The sequence below is a fragment of the Phalangium opilio genome, unplaced genomic scaffold, assembly GCF_054372755.1.
Source record: "Phalangium opilio isolate 3A_F unplaced genomic scaffold, DU_Popi_V2 ptg000039l_1, whole genome shotgun sequence".
Taxonomy (NCBI): Eukaryota; Metazoa; Arthropoda; class Arachnida; order Opiliones; family Phalangiidae; genus Phalangium; species Phalangium opilio.
In genome coordinates this window covers 3,598,696-3,618,330 of record NW_028324162.1, presented here as the reverse complement: position 1 = coordinate 3,618,330, position 19,635 = coordinate 3,598,696, and positions in this window count along the sequence as shown.

Sequence of the window (19,635 nt, the reverse complement as noted above, 5' to 3'; positions counted from 1 at the left end):
CATATGCCTTAGGTTTTTCGTGTCACGCCATTTAACAACACGAATGGTGCGATTAAAGGAAAATTTCAGGTAAAAAACATTATACCCTTCTATGTATAAAAGGAAAAATATTAATAAAAAGATCTCTTACTACAAAAGAATTAGTATTTGAGTCGTCTTAAAAATAATTAAGGACTACTGCGCCATCCGCCATTGGTTCAGTGGCCTCTGCTAAATCGAAACACTTACCCCTACTGGATTGGTTTAATTCTTACAGGCTGAGAGAAAGGTAGGTTCGGTTTAGCAGACGCCACTGAACCAATGACGGATGGTGCAGCAGTCCTTGATTATTTTTAAGACTAATTAAATGCTATTTATTTTGTACTAAGAGATAATTTATTTTGTTTTAATATTTTTCCTTTTATATTTAGAAAAAAGCCGTCCTTTTAAGATATAATGATAGGCTACCTGAAATTATTACTTAACTTCTAGTGGCACTAACTCAGTACTTATAAAAAATCTATAATGCAATTTGTTTAAGGAAAATCTAGTCGATTGCGAAAAACAGAACACAGTTACTGAAAAAGCTATAACTTACTTACATATAAATTAGAAACTATCACGCATTTTGAGAACAGTTGGCGAAATTTCTCGCAATTATCCATAACATTGGCATCGTCATATTTCTATTTTCAGGTGAGTACAAATATAGAGAAACACTGAGAGAAATATGCAATTGCGTTACTAGGCCTATATATTCAAAAATATACAGTCAACACTCTCCGCCCCTAACTTTAATGGCAAAAAAAATTGTGTTTGTGAGAAATAAAATAAGCACGGCGTTCTAAAACCACCAAACACGCTTAAGCCTTTGCGCCTTTAATGTCGAAGGTTATTTTCTAACGCCTTACCAAAATTTCTCATAATTATATCAAACCAAGCGATAAACATAATTGACATTGTGAGCACTTTGCAGAAAATATAATTTTCCAAACCCCAAGTTGCCCCAAGAAATCACAAGGAAAAGGAGATATGCGATACACCCAGGGATGTGAGGCATGTCTAAATAGATTGAGATGTAGCTATAGGTCAGGTGGGGAACGAGGACTATAGCTCAGGGAGAATCCTGAATGGTGGGTTAGAAATGTCGCCCATGCGCAGAGAGAAAAAATAAGAAAAGTAGGGGTGGGGGGTTTTGTAAGACATTTTTTCTCTGCTGATTTGGCGCCCGAACGAAATGCCTGGTAGAAGGTAACAGATGAGAGTCCATAATACATAAGTATTTATACATATACACGGTGTGAGCACGTAATTCAGTAGGCTGTAATTTACATTACACATTTTCGTATAACCAGGGTCTCCGTCTAGAGGATTAGTGCCATTTAATCTTTATTGAATCTGGGTTTACAAGATGAAAATCGAAAATTGCAAATATTTCATGTGTGATTATTTACGTATTATGTTCTTGAAACACATTCTATTGACGTGAAAAAGTGTCACATATGTTAGCGTAATAAATAGAATATAGTGGTCGAGGCTTCGCAAATGGCGACCACTATTGCAATCGAAATGCCGCTTAAGTAGACGATGAAGGCCCGTAACAGAAAGACCACTGACAAGGGCGAAAAATCGTCAATCTGCGATGACTGAGGCAGCATATAGGCTGCAGTTTTCACAGAGTATATCCGTTCGTTAAAGGCCCGTTCGCAAGCGCGCGAGAAGCTGAGAGTGGAAGCGAGTCTGTCTTCTCGCTCGCAGATCCCCAGCTCGCATACGCTCTCTGCCGTCGGAATCAGCTGCTATATTTTTGTTCACAAGAAAAGCAGATCGTCCCTCGCGAGTCGCAGGAAGCTGAAATTGCTCGAAAATTAAAATGGAGGAGGATGCGGAAATAGGGTCATTAAATTGCTCTTATTAAAGAAAAAAGCCTTATTATTAATAAAAGAAAAAACTAAAAGTTAAAAATAAAAAGACGTTGGTGGGTGCATCCCATTTGGATGAAACGAAAAGAAGAATATTTTCATACTTTGGTAGGATTTTAGCTTCATAGCAAAGGCTTAGGTATTTTATAAGCCGCGATAAATGAACAAAAACTTTAAAAATGTGCAGCATGTTTTGAATTTAATACCTAATTACCTATATTTTAATTCAAATAATTGGTAGCTGTTGCAAAATATTTCCGTTTCTTTTTTCTGTTTTAAAGACGCCATCACAGACTGTTTAATCAAATCGAAAGACTATGCTAGCAGGCGCTTGTTTCTGGTTGACGCGTTAAATGGGGGTGAAAAGGAGGAAAAATTGACGCTGATTTCAAAAAATATCTATCCGAGATAGATCGTTGCGAGATGCCGAGAAGTGATGATCCGCTCTCGCAATAGCACCGCCATCGCGCTTGAGAACAGCTGGTAGAATTGCGAGAATCGCATTTAGAGTACGGTTTCAGCTTTCAGCTTGAGCTTCTCGCGCGCTTGCGAACGGGCCTTAAGTATGGCTTGTCGTGTCTCCACAAATCGCAAACATCTCTACAAATACGAGGCTTTAACTGCTGTCATAAATGATAAAAACTCAATATTTGGGGTTTATAGTATCTTACAAATAGTCAAGTTGGTGAAGAATGCTTCTTGGCAGCCTCTTGTTGAAAATGTAGTGTACTGCAATTGCTTCGTAATTGGTTTTCCCGATGTAATACTTATTATTATATTTTTTGAGTTTATGTCGCAATAAATACAGAAAGAATGGTGAACTGTCCTTCTCGTAAAAAAATGCACCTGCTCCACTGAAAAACAAGTCTTGGTGGAAAACATTTAAACCCCTAAAACTTTTCAAGTATCGACCATCCGATTGGATACGCTTCTGAAGACGAGAATACTCCGGATTTTTAAATTACCGTAAAAAATTGTTTTCACAAACATTACCAACGTTATTTCTATTTTTGAATGGAACCTAGATCTACGTATACACAAAGTTTGAGCGTCTTAGTTTTTCTACTTGGATTAACAGTATCCGATTATAAACTTAAACGTTTAACGGAAAATGACTACCCTAGTTAAATATCAAGTGGTTTACTATCGGTAATTGATATTTTAAAAATCAAATTAGCCCAAATTTTGAGTGCATCACTATTACAGTTGCATATTGGTTATTGGCAGTTATTTCTGCCATTGTATTACTCCTTTTATTATTATAAAATAAATTTTTGAAGTTGTCAACATTATTGGTGTTAATCGAGGCTGTCCTAGGACATCATAGATACTGTTGATTTTTTGAGCCTTGGATATTAATAGCTCGCCGCTCAATAATCCCGAATAACATTTGAAAAAAAAGCCCAACAATATAAATCTCGCCGCAGTTCCATCACCGACATCATCAGAATCTGAATCGGAATTAGAAAACTTGTTTACACTGGGACCAGAACGAAAGTGCTAAAACGTTTTCCAATCTGGAAATTCTTGCGCGCAACTTAAACAAATGCAAATGAACTTAACAGTTTTCGAGGAGACCCGAGACGTATTTCCAAACATTATCATAGATGAGGCGGCGTAGAGAATTCATCTTAGTTGATTTGATATATTTGAGAAATGGCGTTGCTAGCGCCATTAAGATCAAACAGGAAATCATGGTCAACCATATTTTTCCGTTGAAGCCTTTTACCGCCAGACGACTTTCAGCCTGATTTCCTTTATCTTTGACACACGTTAACATAAAAAAGGACACTGTTTGCATTGCTAGTGACAAGTGATAATGCTTCAAAAGTGAAATTTGTGGAAAAAAGGTTAACGCAACTGCGTCTGTAATCTATTCAAAGAAAATTATATATTTTATTTCGTGTTGAACAAAAATCTGCTAGATGAAGTATTCATACCCTAAGTATTATTGCGGACTGCCATATATCGAACTCATCTGTAAAAGTTGTTATGTTATATTTAATCATGTCGTTACGTGCCTTGTCAATGCCCACTAATTTCAACCTGCGTATTGGGAGAAATCGATATTCATTACGATTTTCATTGAATCGTCTTTCCCGCGAAGCTTATGTTTGTCATTTTGAAGACAGAATATAGTGGAAAGTAATTTAGAAAGCTTAGCTTATTATTAATAGGTTATGGGAAATTGTTGAAACAATGTTTAATCCTGATTAATAATTATCTCAAAAAAAACTATAGCTTTGATATAAAAACTGGACGTACGTTACGTTTCGCAAGTTACCAAGAATGAAATGAAATCGGAAAGTGGTCAATACCGGATGCAGCACAGACACATCTCCTTTCGTCATTAAAGGGGCAGTGAAATTGTCAAGCTGAGTAAAAAATATATATATATTGAAATAACGCCAATTCACCTCTTGGTCTGAGAATAGTTTTAAGGTCTTACAGACATGACCGAGAATCTCAGATTCATGATTTTATATTCGGTTTCGATTTCTTTCCAAAGCGTGTTGCATTACCTCAAGGTTCCCAGTAGTTATGGTGAAATTCTGGTTTATTTCCCTAACTCCTTGAAAATTGTGCTACATATTTCAAACGCGAATTAGTAGATCCATAAAATATTTTATCTTAAGATATTTTAAGTAACATCAAACGCTCTAATCTTTAACTTCGTGGAACAACGCTAATGGGATTAATATGAGTCGATTCAAATGTTTGCGATTAAAGCACACTCTTTCAGAAAACCATTTAAATTAATGTTTCTCCGTTTGGGCTGCTTGTTCTAGAGTCATTAAACAACGTCAATAATAAATAAACTGCTAGTGCGATTAAACTTCAACACAATGATGCCCCAGTTTGAACCTTTTAAAGTATATTAGAAAAGAGCCCAACCCTTTCAGAATTTCCGTCGGCGAATGACGGATGTTTGCCCTTAGCTTGTTTTCGCTTTTAAAATTAAATTTATAATAAAATAAATTAGCTAATACAGTTTTAACTCCATGATACACTAGCAAAGTAATTCTGAACTAAGAAAAACCAAAGGAGATGAAGCACGTACGAAGCGTAGAACCCGAGTTACACAGAAAAAAGCGTGTTACGAAATTAAACTTGATCTCTGAACACCTTCATGCAACACTCTCCTATACATGTTCAAAAATGAGAACATGTTCAAATAAAAATGTGTTCTTTTTTCTAATGTATTCAAACCATTTTATGTTCCGGTTTTGAACGTGTTTTTATTATTATTATTATTATTGTTGATGAGGCGGGGCTCACGCCCTAGCACCGATGCCAAAGGCATATTGTGCAACCTCATAATCAGGCCTTGAATAGGCCCGTAGCCGCAGCGTAGCGAAGAATTCGCTCCACCGTAAAAGAGGAGACCCGCGAGGGCTCCACAGTGTGTGAATCAAAATGTTCTAGTCTAAGCGAGGCGAAGAAGTCGCACTCGCAAAGTACGTGAGCGGATGTTTCTTCCTTCTCCTGGCACGACCTGCAGAGGGGGTCGTCAGCAAGACCCATCAGATGGAGGTGCCTATTTAGCCGACAGTGTCCGGTCAGAAGACCGGTGGCCAGCCTAATATCCCATCTGCTGAGCGAAATTAGGTTTCTAGCACGAGACCTGCAGGGACCATTGACTAACTGTTTTGTCTGTCTCTGGCCATCCATGTCATGCCAGAGCTGGTTTTGTATGACAGTCATCCTGTCATGCAGGCTCCGTTTGACATGCCCGTAGGGGATGGGGACGGCCGGCTCCGGCCCCAAGAGCTTGGCCTCCGCGCCCCTTTTCGCAAATCTATCGGCTTGCTCATTGCCATAATAACCGCTATGCCCTGGCACCCAGTACAACAGAACCCTGTTGCAGGACGCCAGTTGCGCTAGCAGATCAAGGCAGCTACGCACCAGTTGAGAGGTAATCTGACACTGGTCCAGCGCATACAGGGCGGCCTGACTGTCAGAATAGATCCTCACAGTCCGTCCGTTATACCCTTTGTTAATGCAGTAGTCTGCGCAATAACAGATCGCGGCAATTTCCGCTTGGAACACACTAGCAAAGGTGCCCAGGCAAGCAGAAAAACCGACCCTTGTAGTTTGGCAGTAATAGCCGGCGCCAGCGCCGGAATCAGTCTTGGAACCATCGGTGAACCAAATAGTTTCACCCCCAGTGCCAAGAGGCAGCAGGTTAGTCCACTCGGCCCGACTGGGAAAGTGGATGCTGAATGGCTTAGTGAAATCAAAGCTGGTAACGGTTTTGTCAGAGCACATCGTTAACGACGGCTCAAGTGCAGCGTACTCCCGAAAGAGCTTCGTATGGCTGTAATCCCAAAGTCTTGGAACCCAACAGCCATTAATGTGGAGCCTGTAGGCCCCCATGACAGCCTCCTCCTCAATGAAAAGATGAAGAGGTAGCATGTCAAGAAGCACCTCCAGGGAAGCAGTTGGGGTCGATCTCATGGCCCCTGTAACACCAATGCAGGCAAGCCTTTGAAGCTTGCGCAGGGCAGCCTGCACCGTCTTCAGCCGGACCCTTGTCCACCAGACAAGTGCCCCGTAAGATAGTATGGGTCTGATGATCCCAGTATAGAGCCAGTGTACAGCCTTGGGGTTGAGGCCCCAAGTCTGGCCGACTGAGCTCCTGGTCCTCCAGAAAAGCATCTTGGCCTTCTTGATACACCGATCAAGATGCGGCTTCCATGTGAGTCTGCAGTCAAAGGTCACCCCCAGGTATTTCACCTCGGAGGACTTTGTCAGGACCTGGCCAAAGAAGGAGATATCATTGAACAGATCCTTAGTATTCTTCCTCGTAAACGGAACAAGGACAGTTTTATCAGGATTAACGGAAAGGTTAACCGCCTGACACCATTGCTCCACGCTAGAGAGAGCAGATCTCATAAGTGTGGTGACAGTATCCGGGAACTTCCCGGTAAAGACTATTGCTACATCGTCCGCATACCCGAAGCAGCTACAGCCCCCAGCACCCCCGAGTCTCTCCAAGAGTTCGTCCACCACCAGGCACCACAACAGGGGGGAGAGCACTCCACCCTGAGGGCAGCCCCGGCTGGTAGTCACCCCTAGAGAGTCCCCAAGGAGGGACGCCGACACCTCGCGGTCGGTGAGCATGGACTTGATCCAGCGGCCAAGAGTGTCGCTGATGCCAAATCTCTTAACAGCTTCAGTAATAACCGAGCTAGAGACCTTGTCAAAGGCCCCCTCAAAATCGAGGAAGACGGCCAGTGAAATTTCCTGAAACTCGAATGCCCTGTCCAGGCATTTCGTGAGGCCGTGAAGGGCCGTCTCAGTTGATTTACCTTTTTGGTAAGCAAATTGTGAAGAAGAGAGAGGAGTTACCGAAAGTACCTCGTCTCTAATGTACCTGTCCACCAGCTTCTCCAGGATTTTGAGGAAGGAGGTCAGGCATATGGGCCTAAATGCCTTCGCCTCGAGGTAGGAAACCTTCCCGGGCTTGGGAATAAAGATGACCCTAGATCGCTTCCAATCACAAGGTATGTGACCGAGAGCAATGCAAAGTCTATAGATTTTGCATAACGGAGAGGCGATGTGGTCTAAGCCCTCCTGCAAAAGCCGAGGGAAGACCCCATCGGGTCCCGGAGACTTGTAGGGCTCAAAACAGTTGACAGCCCAACGAAGCTTGGGAATCGTAACAACCTGCCTGGCTACAAGCCAGTCCTCTCTCTTCGCCCTGTGCAGAACAGGGTATAGAGAGTCAGGGTTTGTTTGATTGATTGGAGTGGAGTCAGGGAAGTGGACCTCCAGCATATGCTTGAGAGTCTCAGCCCCAGACTTAGTGTACACACCCTCCTGCAACTTAATAGTGTTAAGACGATGTGTGTTGTCGTGCGCTAGGATCTTCATGACCCTAGCCGTGGCAGGGACATTGGAGACTTGCTCACAGAAGGTCCGCCAAGAGTCCTTCTTAGCAGCTCTAATGGCCCTGTTGTAGGTATTAAGGGACTGCCTGTATCCAGTCCAGTCTCCCGTGCGCTTGGCTTTGTTGAAGAGCCTGCGCGTGTATTTCCGAAGCCGGCTGAGATCCGCATTCCACCAAGGGACAAGCCTCGAGCGGTTAACGGTCTTGAGTGGGCAGTTCCGGTGAAACGACTCAATGATAGTGCTCTCTAAGTCACCAGCAGCCCTATCAAGTTCGTAAGGTGAAGTGAGCTTAGGGGTGTGACCATCTCCGTAGCGTAGGATAAGGTCTTCCTTATAGCCGGTCCAATTGGTCCGTTTTGGATTGCGTACCTCCGTCCCCGCCGGGACAGAGGTAGTCGCGACAGTAAAGCAGATGTGCCTATGATCCGACAGAGACGGCTCAGTAGACACATGCCAGTTAGACACGGAAGACGCGAGGTTTTCCGTGGCTAGCGTGAGGTCAATGACCTCCCTTCTATTAGAAGTAACAAAAGTGGGTTCATTGTTTTGATTAAGAATATGGAGTTTACAACCAACTAAATATTCTAGTAAATCATCACCTCTCCTGTTGCAGTCAGAACTGCCCCACGTGATGTGATGAGCGTTGGCGTCGCAGCCAATGATTAGTTTGTCCCCTCTCCTTTCACATTGATCGACCAAATTGATCACCTCAATTGTCGGGAGAGAGTCCGCGTCGTGGGCAAAGTAAGCAGAGGCGGCCGTGATAGTCAACTTGGCATTCCCAGTGGCCAGGACTAGCTTCACGGCCGCCGTGTCCTGGGACGTGTACAGCGGTAGAGAGATACAGCAAAGATCCCTCCGAACCAGAATACACGCCCTAGGTCTAGCAGCAGTATGGTCATAAAATAGTGACCCTGCCGCGTCAAGACCGAGGATTTTGCCATGGCATATCCACGGTTCTTGTATGAGGGCCAGATCAAGACCCTCTATAGCAAACCTCCTGCAGAGTACCGCAGAGGCCGCCTTACTATGGTGCAGATTGATTTGAATCGCACGTAGCGTCCCCATGGTCCCTAAGAGAGGGGTTCAGAAGGGACCTAGCTACACCTCATCAGTCCCGAGAGGGCCAGTGGCACCTCCCCCCCTGACAGGCAAGCTCCCAGTCCCAAGATCCTCCCCCACACCAGGACCACTAGAACGCTCATCGGCTGAACCCCGAAGGGTCCCATCCGATTCTTCCAGTAGGGTGGACTCATCCATGGAAGAACAAACTTCCGAATGAGCCCCCCTCCCCCTCTGTGCCTAGAGCGACGCCAGAGAGCTCCACAGCGAGATCCCCCATCTCGCTATTCCCACCCCCTGCCGCAGACTCGGCTACAGTGGTTTTAGTGGCTTCCGTGTTCTGAAGGAGTTTGAAGGAACCCTTGTCCACTCCAGTGTAGCCCACGAAGCCAGCATTCTTAATGGCGTCCAGCGAGGAGCCATCAATGGACAGTACCCAGTATCGCACTGCCCTGTCCACGTATGTCCGAATGCACTTCCAGTATTCGGTAGCAAAGCCATCGTTAAGGGCCTTTAGGCGCCGGAACAGCACCGCCGGCTCTTTAGTGATCTGGTCTCTGGTGCGGAACATTACCTTAAACGGCTTAGGGAGTTCGCTAGCCCTCATTACTGAGAGCACCGCATCCCCCACCACCGAGTCGGCTATGTTTTCCTTCAACCATTGACCAGTGAACGTATCCTCACAGGAGTATACCAGGGCCCCGGCCGTCAGGCTAAAATTCGCAAGGCGCGGTAGACGGCTCCCCGAAGGTATCCCATCCAGCGCCCCTAGAATCGCCTTCTGAATAGGGCCCACGTCCTCCTCCGTGATGGCCGCCTTCGGATGGCCTTTTTTAACAATGGCCATCTTCTCGGCGCTGGCAACGGCACTATAGCACTTAGCCTTTTTAGCCGCCGCCTGCGAGGTACTGGGCGAGGGAGTCGAATCCTCCGTTCTAGGCCTCTTCAAATGGGTGTCACGTGTCGCCGCACCCCCAGCGGGGGTGGAGACCGTTCCAGACCCAGATTTGGCCTTTTCCCGAGCAATCTGTCGTTTACGGCGACGTTGCACGGTGCGTTTCGAAGCCTGACCAGTCACACGCACCGATAAATCGGCACGAGTATCGCTGGATACAGGCCCTAGCGTAGTGGTATCAGTGTGGGTTCTGCCCTGAGCAGACCCCTGCACCGTAGGTTTAGTAGTTTTGGAGTTGTTTTTGTTTGAGGTTTCCATAAGAATCCCACGAGTAAGGGGGCAAGTAAACGGTCACCACCCGGTAGTCCCCCACCCGGGTGGAAGGCTAGATACAACGGGGTGTCGCCTGGTGCCCCGAGGGGACCGTTAGCGATACCGCAGTTTTACTTCCCCGGTACCATGCAGCCCTCGGCACGATGCCTCAACACCTTGGCTTGGGAAGGACGCGTATCCGCTCAGCCCACACATCGCAGTGGTTACCAGCTCTCACCACCGAGGAGGTGTGATACATCGCATTGATGAGGACCCAAGCTAGCGTGTGTGAAGTTAAGAACGCGAGCGGGAAGCCAAAGCAAGGGGGGGAAAGAGAACACCCCATCTAGCTTGCGTCCCCAACTTCGAGAGCCTTACGTGTTTTTAGTTAAGTGTTCATCCTCTGAACATGTTAATTACACAGAAAATGTGTTCGGAAGCTGAACACAATCCCTGAACACCTTCATGCGACGCTCTCCTGTACATGTTCAAAAATGAGCACATGTTCGACTTAAAATGTGTTTATTTTCCAATGTGTTCAAGACGACTTTGTTTCGGTTTTGAAGGTATTTTAAGTGTTCAGCATATGAACATGTTAAGTACCTCTCTCATTCTACAGTCCAAGAGGGATATGTACGGGAATTTCTCCCTGGTCGTTAATAATTAATAGGTATTACTGTACTGAGTTATAAGTTATATTGCTAGTAAAAGGATAATTAAGTATTGAAATATATTTATCACGTAAAGGTTACTTAAAACTTACCCACAAAAAGGATTACACCTTTAATCTTCTGAAGGGCCAAGGCTTAAAAATCCTGCCCAAACTTACGGGCTGTTACTTTCGGGATCGGTTTTCTTATTAGCAATTTAGCAGCAGTAAAGGTTGCAGACTAATTTTAGGGAATATTGAAATTTCCCAAACATAAGTAAAAGCAATTGCAAAAAGCTCGTGGGAGAGTTCGTCTCATGGTCGGCGTTTTGCCAAGAAACGTTTTCCAGGCATATGTTAATTAAATTCACATTCCAAATACATATTATTTATAAATATGCTTACCAGGTTTTTAGTCTAAATGATACATTCATATTCATTGCAGAAGAGTCGCTAGGGTTTGAAATTTGGTGGTGAGGAATCTGTACAAATCTATATCTATATAAATCAAAGTCCTGACTGACTGACAGACTGACTGACTGACAGACTGACTGATAATCAACGCCCAGCCCAAACCGCTTGCCCTAGAAGGCTGAAAATTTGCAGGAACGTTACTCATAAGTAGTAGGCGCGTACTAAGAAAGATTTTTCCAATCCGCCGCCATCTTAAAAAATGGCGCCCAGAAATGTAAAAAATATTCTCTATGCAATTAAGTACGCGCGTTTCAACCGATTTCACAAATATTTAGTACACTGGTTTGCTTTAACCTTAAGACGGGCTGAATGGTCTTTCGGGTTCGATTTTTCGCCATCTTTTAAAATGGTGCCCAGAAATGTAAGAAAATATTCTCTATGCAATAAAGTCCGCGCGTTTCAACCGATTTCAGAAATATTTAGTACAATGGTTTCCTTTAACCTATAGACGGGCTGAATGGTATTTTGGGTTCTATTTGTTGCCATCTTTTTAAATGGCGGCCAAAAACTTAAAAACCCTTCTATATGGAATAATGTCCGCGTGAAAAGTAATAAAAAATATCCCGACGGGCTGACGGGCGACGCCGAGTGCCTTCGCTCCTAGGGTGCTACAAAAATATTAGTCATCAGTAAAATCTACCCATTCTTCATGTCATTTTGATGGAAGTTCTTATTACACGCGAGCGACGCCGCGGGTAACGGCTAGTTTTTTATATATTGCTACAGAACTTTAGGGGGCTACGAGCGATTTTTGGTAGGGTTTACTGATTATTTTGAGAGGTCTAAGTTTGAAATTTGGGGGGCGACTATAAAATCCCCCCTCCAAAAAAAAGCCTAGCGACGCCACTGTTCATTGATTTTGATTAATACTTCAAGTATAAATTCATTCTTAGGCGACAAAGAAAAACCATGGACATAAAGAATGCGCGTGAGGAAATAGGTTTTCACGCTATAGGATAAGCAACATTCTATCTCCTACGGGACCATATTCGATGTATACAGAGTATACTCTGTTCCAGCTTCGGTTGTAAGCACGCACAAAACTACGTTACTTAGAGATCTAGGTTAGAGCGTGCTGAGAACCAAAGCTGGAACAGAGTATATAACGAATAAGCTCCTGTCGGAGAAAGGGAGTTTACTATCCTGTATCAAGAATACATTTCTTCTAAGAACAAATGTGACGAAATATTATCGTAAGAAATGAATAATGCACGACGCTAAAGCAAATATGAATTCAATTTATTGATTTTATGTAAAAAATATAAGAATTACAACTGCACTACGTGTAACGGGCCGGGCCTGTTCAATTCATGCAATGTGTCGGCCCGGGCCGGGCCGGGCTTGGTTATTGCATGTAACGGGCTGAGCCAGGCCGGGACGAAAAACCAACTATGTACTCGGACTCGGGCCGGGTTTCGGGCTTATTCAAAATGCTAAAACCGGGCCGGGCTTGGGTCGGGCCTCAAAAACTCGGCCCGTGCAGGTCTCTGAAATGATCTTCTACAAAGTATAGTCGATCGCCAATATGATGAAGAAACTCAACCTATAAGGATGAAAAGAAAACTACCAAAGAATATTGCACCAATTTCATGTCCTGACAAAGCCAAAAGAAGGAAATTAGACCCTTAATCACCTGAACTTTCTGATTCACAAAAAGTTTAACGTGCAACCATTGCTTAATTTCTTTTTCTTGATTTAATATTAAATTTCAATATAAATAGCATTTTATCTATTTGTAACATTTAAAATTGAATACAATGAATCATAACAAATGTGAAGTTCTGTTGTTAAATTGTTAGTAATGAGATTGCACCTAGTGTTTTTTGAACATGTTTGATGGTTTATTAAATTATTTAAATCACAGATTTTTGTAAACTGTAAATGAAGTCCAGGCCTACTAATGTGGCAGCATGCTACAAAGACACCCATGCAGCTTCTGGATTATCTTCTGGAAACTTTTTCCTTGTGCGTTGTAAAGCACAGAGAGGAATCATTTTTCGATTTTTAAAACCAAGTTTATGATAAATCATATGGGTGTAATATGTGTGCCTATATGTCCTGGAAGTTTGAATTACTTTCTGATATCCAACCTTTAAAGATTTACTTTGTCAACACTTAGGGGCATGCCAATGTTTTTCAAAATGAGGGGTCAGGACCGCCAACCTAAGTCCTTGGGCTGTCGAGTAAAATATATTTCCAAAGTCTAAACCCCTTTAGCTTAATTTTGAGAACTTTATTATTATTAATGTTACTTTCAATTTAATGTGACTTTAAAATGGAAGATAGAGGCTAATGGTAGTAATAAGCTTGTATATTTTTTCTGTAAGACACGGCTAGCAAAAAGTTAATGTTGGAAGCGAAGCTATTTAAAAATATAAATTCTTCTTAAACCAAATTCATCTGTATTAATTTACTAAATCAATTTTATTCCAAGTAAAAATAATGTCCTAAAATAGTTATACATACATAGCCCTTTAAAATTTAATTTCGTAATTAAATAATGAGTTTTAAATTGAGAACTAGGAACAGTTGCAATTCTCTGGCTGACCTAACCCTAACGTTTGGCACACCCCACTACCCCTTGTAAAATCTAACCGTTTAGGGAGTTCTCTTGGTGGAGCCCCGTTTTTCTTTAAGTGATAAAAAGCTCTATTTGAGCCCTTGAGAGACCTCCTTCTTAAACATTTACTTTTAAAAATGCTGTGTTCTGTAACGCATGATATACCTATGTCATTAATATCATCTTGACTATCTTCCTGATCATCGCTCCCTCCGGCTAAAAACTCTTGAACCTGAGTAATTTGCTGGCATCATATAACTCCATTGTTTATATCCGAATTTGTCCTCAAACCTTGGCGGATTATTGCTTCTTTTTCTTCTTCGTTAGTTCCCTCTCCATGCAGCCACTCAAGAACACACTGTCCACACAAACAATTGTTTTTTGTGGCATTAACATCCAAATTCAAAGCTTCTTGAGGCCGAGGCCTAGCAATCTCCTCCCTCGGCCTGGCTCTTTCTGCCATTTCTTCGTCTGTGTACACAGGTTCAAACTGGAACGGAATTACCCGTAATCCCTCCATAGTAGAACAATTTTTCTGTAACATTAAGCTTAAAACTAGAGTTTTTTTGTACATTTACGCGTCAATTAAACACATTTGACTCACCGATATGAATAAAAACTAAGCACAATCTAGAATAGCCTCGTCTGCTAGAGGTCTAGCTAAGTAGCTTTCCTATTCGCTAGCCATTTAGCCAATAACGGTGTGTGTGCGAGTTTTTCACGTGACTTATAAAAAATGGCGCGGCTGCTCTCTTCAATTTTAGGGTTAATTAATTGGATTTTAATCGTAATTAGGGAAAGTGTAATTTTTTTCATCAACGATTTCGATATCTTCTAAATAAGGCCGTTATTTTAAGGTCTAGTGTTAAGTACCATGAACTTTTCCTTTAATTCCCGGTACTGCAACGGTCTTGCCCACAGATGAGGCTCTGTCTACCTCCGTCTCCCACGCGTCGCAGGACTACCATTTACATCTATCACAGTTTGCCCCTCGTCCTCGACCTCTGCCATGCCCCCACTCGTTGTGCAGCCTACTTCGTGCCTTATGCAGCTCTCCGAACTCTTTGGTGCCCTCCTCAAGTCGCGCAACTCTTCCGATAAGCAACGTTTCAACGAGTCATTGCGGAAAACGGCTCGTGCAATAATGTCTGACCTTACGGAGCTTGTGATGGACCTCCACAACGACAAATCTCGCATGGAAGGCGCCTTGGCGGAAAACACGCGTCTTGTGGATAAGCTTCTGGCCCGTCAAAACCCGACTACCCCAGACCAAGTCCAGATTGACTCACTCGTATTCTCCGGTCGTTTCTCCGTCCCGTCTTCAATCTGTCGAGCCCCCCTCAGGTACATCTCATGCCCCCCAAGTTCCGGCCCAAGCTTTTGGTCGTGGCCCGGCTCCAGCACTCGTCTTCCATCCCACCACGGAATGTGTCTCCTCCACGAAACCCTACGCGACGCGGTCAAAGCTGCGAAATTAGACATCGGTGTAGTTCGTGTGCGTCACTGCGCCAATAGCGGCCTCATTGTCTCCGTCCCGGCCCATAGCGATTTATCTGCCTTACGCTCGTTTGTCGCTGAAGACCCTACACTGTGCAAAACTGTATATGCAACGTGGACAAACCACTACGGCCTCAATTAACGATTTATCAGATAGACGAATCGCTATGCGATGAGGAGATCCCGTCTTCTCTCATTCGCCAAAATAATCTCAATGCTGTGCCCGAAGACGTTACTTTCCTTACCAAGTTCAAGACAGGCTGTGATGTTACCTACATCCTTGAGGTGGCACCGCATATCTTTCCTGCGCTCCTTACCAAGGGTCGGGTCTTTTTGGGCTTTCAACAAAGCAATGTTCGTGAGCGCCTTATTGTCAGACGCTGTTTCCATTGCCAAGACTACGGCAACTCTCGCGCTCGCTGCCCCAGCTCCCGCCCTGTTTGCGGCTATTGTGGCGAAGCTCACTTTTACGCTAATTGTTACTTGAACGAAGGCCCTCAATGCTTCAACTGCAAAGAACACAATCACCGCTACAAGACGTCTTTAGCCATTGACCATGAGACGAGTGACAGCCAATGTCACGTGTACACACGTCAAGTCCGGCAATATCGCTCACGCGTGTTCTATTAGAGTTACCCAGAATGGCTGCCTCTAGCATTTGTACCAACGCTGTCTCCTTTATATACCCCCTCGAGGGGGTCGCTTCGGGTCCATCGTGTACTCTGTTTTTGTGGACCACAAATCTTGGCGCACTCATGTGCTATCTCACAGCTATGCTCCCACGTCTTTCCTTCACTGTTGTCATGCTTGTCTCGCAACATTCGCAAGTATTTTCGGTGTATCGGTGCATGCTTGCTCGTTCTCTTCGTCATCATCTTCCGCGAACTCGATTCCTACGGCCAGCGCTCCGCCCAATGTCACCGCCGCGCCATTAGGTTGTGACTGGTGTTCCTACACGTGTACTACTCTCCGCGGTCTTGGTGTCCACAAACATTCGCGTCACCCTACCGAGTATGCATTGCAAAATCAACGTTCCAGCACTTATCGCTTTTGGCATGAGGACAAGACTCGCGCTTTGGCCGCCTTGGAAGTATCTCTCCCAGAAAACACGTACAATGTTAATAAAAGACTAGCGGGTCTATTCCCTTCGCAACCAATAACTGGGACAGGAAACTTCTAGTTTCTCGCAAGGATCTCTGGGACAATGACGTTTGTTGATTGATTTTGGTTTGGCGAATAGTGGACCATATTCATGACGTAGCCGGGCGGATTTATGTTTATCAGCGAATAGGCTAAACTTTTGAATCTGAGACCAAACACGGATTGGTCAGTTTAAGGGATAAAAAAATGTTCTAGAAGTTTCTCGGGCCAGGTACAAGGATAGTAACTCAAGGTCTTGTTGCCTGGGGTATAAATAAGCGAGACATTTCTCTGCGTTCTTGGAAAATACTTTAGTGGCTAGGTATTCCACTTTTTTGCTGTGGATATAGAGGTATAGGATAGTTCTAGAAAGTTCGGTGTCAATTTTGATGGGCTAGATCCTCTTCTATTGTACGAAACCGTGAATTTCTTTTCAGTTTATTTTAAAGGTATAGGGTTAAGTTTAAAAGGCTAGTATTATCTTTATGTATTAGTTTAAGGTATTTCGATATTAATCTAATGACTAATTGTAAATTCAATTTAATTTTTGAGATATACATTCTGCATAGTGAAAGTGTCAAACATCCAGGAAATATCTCCGAATGATTTTATAATTCAAATTGGGTTTAGATTTTATGGATAATTTGAAATAAAGACCTTAGACCCATCGAGTAACGCCCTGCATTCCTGTTGACAAAATTCTCGTGGCGCGATCCATGCCGAATGAACACGCGATTTAGTAAAAGTTAATCGCGATGTGACTATCCTGGCGCGAGATATAGAGCGTGCAACGGAAATTTTGTTAACAGGATGGCAGGGCGTTAAGCTATTAGTCAGTGATGCATATTTCAAATTATCTATATAATCTGAACCTAATTTGAATTTTGAAATCATTCGGAGACTGTATTTCCTCGGTTTTTCACTATGCAGAATGGTCTAATAATTAGAAGAAGAATCGATAAAAATCACTTTATTTTCCTCTTCATCCCCCTTTAAGGGCTAGGGGAGGTTTAATAAAATATCATGGAACAATTGAAACTGATAGTGGTTGTCTTGTTTGTAAAATATAGTTCAATAAAGCACACGAACATTCTTCAATTTGAAACTCGAAGGAAGACTTGTTATTTGAAAATTTTTGTCCAAATTTTATCAATATTTTTCAAATTTTAACTAGTTATCAATAAAGATATTAAAAGTTATCCAAAATTTCTATAAACAGGCACGCTTTCTTAGTTATTTTCTTCGCAATAAAAGTCTTAAAACACAATACCTCCCTAAGTTAGTGTTTTTGCCATAGAAAATAAACGAAAGGAGTAGCAGACCAGCAGCGCAGAGATACCAACTTCAAGTTTTTACCGTTCGAGCTCATTTGAGCTGTTAGCTGTTATTTTCAGCTTTGAACATTGTTACCGGCTTTAATTTTTAGGCTTTTTCATCGGTAATTTTGAACGTCAATTGTGAAATACGCCTTTCCCATGCTTTGGTTTCGGTCAGCTTTATTATTAAGCTTCACATTTGCGCAAAACGCAGGAGGCTATAGGCAAACCCAGATTCCGTTTAGCGAAGCTCAATCGCGTAGCGAATGTTCCTAGCATAGAAGCCATCTCCTCTGAAGTTGTTTCATAAATGGAAAAGTGATGCCGCGAATATTGATTTTGCCGAATACCGAATATTCGTCCATGCTCTCGGCCAAATTCCGAATATTCGTCCATGCTCTCGGCCGAATACCGAATATTCGTCCATGCTCTCGGCCGAAGCACCGAATATTCGGCCACCGAATATTCGGGCGTGAGATATGTGCAACTCGCGCGAAACCGGTTATGAGCTGTAACCCGTTCCGCGAAATACGTACATCCCCCGCACGTACCGCAATGGGACAGGTCTCATCATGGAAGAAGAAGGGTATGGAATGGTGAGGTGAATAGGCAGACGGCTACGCGAAATGTAGGGTCACGTGGGAAAACTCTCCTCTCCTCTCGGCACTAGCTGTAACGCGATTACTGCTCTGCGCAATATTGGCGCGCAAGCAGAGAGAGGGATACACTGTTTAGATTTAGATCCGCTCTCTACCGCCTCTGCTACAGCGCGCCTGCGCGGAAGCTTTCAACGTTGGTGATAAACTCGAGAAGGAGGGAATGAAAAGGGGGAAGTTACGATTTTTCAACGCGCTGTCTTTAACACTAAAGGACCCGTCTATAGCGTCTTTAGGTTTTTGGTTCATTTGCGAGTAGATCTCCTGGTAGTAGTGTATATAGTGAAAGACTATTTTCAGAAGCAGGTACTATCTATGAGGATAAGCGCAATCGTTTGCTATCAACAAATGCTGAAAAACTTGTTTTTATTCATCACAACTTACCACTGGTAGATTATAAATAATAAAGTAAAAATTGTTATTTAAATAAATAATTTTTGAGTAATTTTTCCTTTTTTTTCCTTCATGATTGGATACCAAATAGGAAAAAAATGGCCGAATAGGCCGAATACCGAATAGTAACCGAATATTCGTGGCATCACTAAATGGAATAGTCGAATTTGTCTGTTTGAAGGGATCTCGTGCAGCGCATATGCCATCATGAATGAGATTTTCACTAGGCTGCAATGAGTCTGGCTGAAGACCAAGACGTAATTAATATGAGTTCCAAATAACAATATTTTCAAAACGCTTTTCCTCTTCAAAAGGCGCGAGTTTTCTCTTAAAGGGAGGGGGAAGTGGAAAATAAAGTGATTTTTTATCGATTCTTCAACTAATTATAAGACCAGTATGCATAATGAAAAATTCAGGAAATACCTCCCATTGATTTTAAAATTCAAATTAGGTTAAGATTTTAAGAATAATTTGAAACAAGGACCTCTGAGCAATCGCGTAACGCCGTGCCTTCCTGTTAACAAAATTTCCGTTGCACACTATATCTCGCACCACGATTGTCACATCGCGAGCAACTTTTATTAAATCTTAAATTTCATTCTGCATGGAGCGTGCCACGAGAAATTTGTCAAAAGGAAGGCAGTGCGTTACGCGATCGGTCGGAGGTCCTTATTTAAAATTATGCAAGAAATTTCAAACTAAATGTAGTTTAAAAATCGTTCGGTGTTATGTCTTGGATGTTTCACTATGCAGATTGGTCTTATAAAATAATCAATAAAAAAATACTTTATTTTTTACTTCACCATCCCTTTAATGAACGTCTGATTTGCTTCAAAGTATTACGCCACAAGACCAATCATGTATATATGCATAAAGTGCCATAAC